Source organism: Schistocerca americana, chromosome 3 (assembly GCF_021461395.2).
Source record: "Schistocerca americana isolate TAMUIC-IGC-003095 chromosome 3, iqSchAmer2.1, whole genome shotgun sequence".
Taxonomy (NCBI): Eukaryota; Metazoa; Arthropoda; class Insecta; order Orthoptera; family Acrididae; genus Schistocerca; species Schistocerca americana.
Window position 1 is genome coordinate 558178528 of NC_060121.1, and position 6000 is coordinate 558184527.

Genomic DNA, 6000 nt, shown 5'->3' on the forward strand with positions numbered 1-6000 from the left:
TTTCGAAAGCTTCTATTCTCTTCTTGTCCAAAATATTTATCGTCCATGTTTCACTTCCATGCATGGCTACAGTCCATTACAAAAACTTCCTGACACTTAAATCTATTCTCGATGTTAACAAATTTCTCTTCTTCAGAAACACTTTCCTTACCATTGTTAGTCTACATTTTATATCCTCTCTACATCGACCATCATCAGTTATTTTGCTCCCCAAATAGCAAAACTCCTTTACAACTTTAAGTGTCTCATTTCCTAATCTAATTCCCTCAGCATCACCCGACTTAATTCGACTGCATTCCATTATCCTCGTTTTGCTTTTGTTGATGTTCATCTTATATCCTCCTTTCAAGACACTATCCATTCCGTTCAACTGCTCTTTAAAGTCCTTTGCTGTCTCTGACAGAATTACAATGTCATCGGCTAACCACAAAGTTTTTATTTCTTTTCAATGTATTTTAATATCTACTCAGAATTTTTTGTTTTTTTTTTTGTTTTGAATTCCTTCACTGCTTGCTCAATATACAGACTGAGTAACATCGGGGACAGGCTGCAACCCTGTCTCACTCCCTTCCCAACCACTGCTTCCCTTTCATGTCCCTCGACTCTTATAACTGCCATCTGGTTTCTGTACAAATTGTAAATAGCATTTCGCTCCCTGTATTTTACCCCTGCCACCTTCAGAATTTGAAAGAGAATATTCCAGTCAACATTGTCAAAAGCTTTCTCTAAGTCTACAAATGCTAGAAACGTAGGTTTGCCTTTCCTTAATCTAGCTCCTAAGATAAGTCGTAGGGTCAGTATTGCCTCACGTGATCCGATATTTCTACGGAATCCAAACTGATCTTCCACGAGGTCAGCTTCTACTAGTTTTTCCACTTGTCTGTAAAGAATTCGTGTTAGTATTTTGCAACTATGACTTATTAAATTGATGGTTCGGTAATATTCACATCTGTCAATACCTGCTTTCTTTGGGATTGGAATTATTATATTCTTCTTGAAGTCTGAGGGTATTTCGCCTGTCTCATACATCTTGCTCACCAGATGGTAGAGTTTTGTCAGGACTGGCTCTCCCAAGGCTGTCAGTAGTTCTAATGGAATGTTGTCTACTCCCGGGGCTTTGTTTCGACTCAGGTCTTTCAGTGCTCTGTCAAACTCTTCACGCAGTATCATATCTCCCATTTTATCTTCATCTACATCCTCTTCCATTTCCAAAATATTGTCCTCAAGTACATCGCCCTTGTGTAGACTCTCTATATACTCCTTCCACCTTTCTGCTTTCCCTTCTTTGCTTAGAACTGGGTTTCCATCTGAGCTCTTGATATTCATACAAGTGGTTCTCTTTTCTCCAAAGGTCTCTTTAATTTTCCTGTAGGCAGTATCTATCTTACCCCTAGTGAAATAAGCCTCTACATCCTTACATTTGTCCTCCAACCATCCCTGCTTAGCCATTTTACACTTCCTGTCGATCTCATTTTTGAGACGTTTGTATTCCTTTTTGCCTGCTTCATTTACTGCATTTTTATATTTTCTCCTTTCATCAATTAAATTCAGTATTTCTTCTGTTACCCAAGGATTTCTACTAGCCCTCGTCTTTTTACCTACTTGATCCTCTGCTGCCTTCACTACTTCATCCCTCAAAGCTACCCATTCTTCTTCTACTGTGTATTTCTTTCCCCAGTTCTTGTCAATTGTTCCCTTATGCTCTCCCTGAAACTCTGTACAACCTGTGATACTTTCAGTTTTTAACCAGGTCCCATCGCCTTAAATTCCCACCTTTTTGCAGTTTCTTCAGTTTTAGTCTACAGTTCATAACCAATATATTGTGGTCAGAGTCCACATCTGCCCCTGGAAATGTCTTACAATTTAAAACCTGATTCCTAAATCTCTGTCTTACCATTATATAATCTATCTGAAACCTGTCAGTATCTCCAGGATTCTTCCATGTATACAACCTTCTTTTATGATTCTTGAACCGAGTGTTAGCTATGATTAAATTGTGCTCTGTGCAAAATTCTACCAGGCGGCTTCCTCTTTTGTTTCTTACCCCCAATCCATATTCACGTACTATGTTTCCTTCTCTCCCTTTTCCTACCACCGAATTCCAGTCGCCCATGACTATTAAATTTTTGTCTCCTTTCACTATCTGAATAATTTCTTTTATTTCATCATACATTTCTTCAATTTCTTCGTCATCTGCGGAGCTAGTTGGGCATATAAACTTGTACTACTGTGGTAGGCGTGGGCTTCGTATACTGTGGTAGGCGTGGGCTTCGTATCTATCTTGGCCACAATAATGCGTTCACTACGCTGTTTGTAGTAGCTTAACCGCATTCCTATTTTCCTATTTATTATTAAACCTACTCCTGCATTACCCCTATTTGATTTTGTGTTTATAACCCTGTAGTCACCTGACCAGAAGTCTTGTTCATCCTGCCACCGAACTTCACTAATTCCCACTATATTTAACTTTAACCTATCCCTTTTTAAATTTTCTAACCCACCTGCCCGATTAAGGGATCTGACATTCCACGCTCCAATCCGTAGAACGCCAGCTTTCTTTCTCCTGATAATGACATCCTCTTGAGTAGTCCCCGCCCGGAGATCCGAATGGGGGACTATTTTACCTCCGGAATATTTTACCCAAGAGGACGTCATCATCATTTAACCATACAGTAAAGCTGCATGCCCTCTGGAAAAATTACGCCTGTAGTTTCCCCTTGCTTTCAGCCGTTCGCAGTACCAGCACAGCATGGCCGTTTTGGTTAGTGTTACAAGGCCAGATCAATCAATCATCCAGACTGGCCCTCCCCACCAACGGCAAGGTCCATGGTTCATGGGGGAGGGGGGGGGCTGACGTTAAATGTAGCTACCAGGCATTTGCTTTGTTTTTCAATGAAAACTACTCTCTGTCATTTGGGCGACTCAGGTAGATGCATGCCGCTTGTGTGAAGAATTAAAAGTTAAGATTCGAAATCCCCATATTAATGACGCGGCAAAACGGTGTGCAGTGGCTGAGTTGATGGTGCACAAGAGATGGGCTGAAAAATTCTGTAATAAACTTGAAGCGGAAACTGAAATGAAAGATAAACACCATGTATTATCTCTGGCAATAGTTTTATCCAGAACATTCAGATACCAGTGACCCCTGTCCAGGAAACTTTTTACATGCGCCAGCTGACTACTAATGTGTTTTGCATTCATAATATCGAGAAAAATAAAGCTAAAATACATATTTATCACGAGGGAATTGCCAGGAAAGGGTGTAATGAGGTATGCTCTTTCTTGTATAATTACCTGCAGGACATTCCTGCTGAAATTACATAGCTACATTTGTATTCCGATAACTGTGCAGGGCAGAATAAGAACCATGCTTTAGTAAGGCTGCTTCTATTTTTAACAGCCACTGGCCGATTTAAACAAATCGAGCAATTCTTTCCAGTCAGAGGTCATTCTTTTCTGCCCTATGACAGGGATTTTGCTACAATCAAGCGCACCCTTAGAAGACTATATTGTGTATATGAAATAACCAAACTGATCGTAGAAAGTAGTACATCTGTGAAATTTGAAGTATGTGAAGTGAAAACAGAGGATATCTTGGATTTCAAGAACTGGTGGCCAATTCTTTATAAAAGAAACTGAATATCAGAAGAAACTATACCGGAGTCAGTACTACGAGACCAGAAAATAGATTTGGGAATCAGTACAATGATGCACTTTTCATACAGTAGCCAACACTGTTGATTTATAATAACATCCCAGTGTATTGATGCTATTGTGAAACACACATTCCGTCTGTCTCAACCTGGCCGTATGTCTCATTCTACTTTTCCACCCAACTGTGCATATCCCATGGGGAAAGTTCCAATAAAAGCAGCAAATATAAAGGACATTTCTAGATTACTACCTTATATACCGAATGAGCATGAAGAAGTCTACCACTAACTGACACATTGGCCCACAAGTGACGTTGTTAACAGAGAAGAGCAAGATGACTAAAGAAACTCAAAATGATGCATTGAATTGTTTTCCTTCACAGTTATTTTCTTAATAAATATTGACTGAAGACCAGTTGTTTTGCTTTACCTAATGTTCATGACCCTTTAACATTCCTAAACTATAAGCATATCCTCAAAGTAATATTTTCCTCAAGAAACTACTAAAAGCGTGAAAATCTATTTTGGTCCATGCAGAAAGGACTTTCAGTCCATCACCAAAAAACATCCTTTTTTCCTAAGCTAAAACACTTTAAATGAATGCAAACTCTGTAAGGACCTTGATACTCGGTCAATAAACAACATATATTTTTCCTCTTAGCTTTGATCTCATACTCTAGTGTCTAGATTTTTTTTAATATTTCCGTCCGCTTCACAATATTCGAACCACATTAAAATAAAGTATTAGTCGGAATATCACCACTTCCTGCGTAGCATGTTACGGCGATACAACGTTGTCTATTTGCTCACGCGGGTCCCAACGCACGCTGACCATCTCGTGATCGTGCTGGCGACAATGACCAGTTCCGGCGACAATGCCTCAAATCAAATGACGTGCGCCGGCGCGGTAATTCAACGTTCAGACATCGAGTAAGATGGGGATGACAATACGCTCACATTGATGAAGAGTGAATGACTGAACAGTTTCCGTATGTTTAGTTTCAACTCCAACAACTGGACGAGTTGGGATTCCCAGGGTATCTGCGTTGTGTGCTACCACATTAAAAGCAAAGTCACTGTTACACTCCTAATAACCTCATGTTTACGCCAATGGTACAATGTGATTGTAAACAGCTATTGAGTAAAAGTGAATTACCGAATAAAGAATGTAGGGCGAGTGGAACTTACGCACCGATGGTTCCGTGCAAACGTAGTTATCTATATGTAGTTCATCCGTCCCGGAAATCGAGGATCTGCACTATATTTACCTATTATTGGCATTATGCTCGCTTGGTCTACGGGTAACGTCTTTGATCGGTAGGCAAAACGTTATTGTTCCCATTTTCGAAACCCACCCCTGTTCAAATTTCGATAAATTATCAGCGCTAGCGGCGAAGACTCCAACATAAGAAGTCACCCTCATTCTGCCAACGACCTCGTCAAAGAGGGCGGAGGAGCAGACAGAGTTTCAGGGCACTCTCTTGTCCCTGGGGTGGGAAACTGCCCCTAAAGGCGGAAGGATTAGCAATAATCAGCGGCATGAGGATTCGGAAGGCAATGGAAATCACTATACTAAAGACACAGAACTTGTACACACGGGACATGTGGCCTGTAACTGAAAAAGAGTCAAGATGATTTCTCCACTGGCAAAAGTTTCCGGAATAATCTGCCATTCAGATCTCCGGGAGGGAACTGCTAAAGGGGACGTGACCGTGAAAAAAAGACTGAATAAGCAACGGAAGGATAACGTTCTACGATTCGGGGCGTGGAATGTCAGAAAATTGAATGTGGTAGGGAAGTAAGAAAGTTTGAAAAGGGAAATGTAAAAGCTCAGTCTGGATATAGTAGGGGTCATGAAGTGAAATGGAAAGAAGACAAGGCTTTCTGGTCAGATGAGTATAGCGTAATATGAACAGGAGCAGAAAATGGCTCAAATGGCTCTGAGCACTATGGCACTTAACATCTGAGGTCATCAGTCTCCTAGAACTTACAACTACGTAAACCTAACTAACCTAACGACATCACACACGTCCATGCCCGAGACAGGATTCTAAGCTGCGACCGTAGCAGTCGCGCGGTTCCGTACTGAACCGCCTAGAACTGATCGGCCACCGCGACTGGCAGCAGAAAATGGTATAACAGGAGTAGGATACGTTATGAATAGGTTGCTAGGGCAGTGAATGTGTTATTTTGAACAGTTCAGTGATAGGGTTGTTGTTGTCAGAATCGACAGCAAACCAACACTGACAACGACAGTTCAGATATACATGCCGACGTCCCAAGCTGAAGAAGAAGAGGTAGAGAAAGTATATTGGGATATTAAAAGGGCAATGCAGCACGTAAGGGG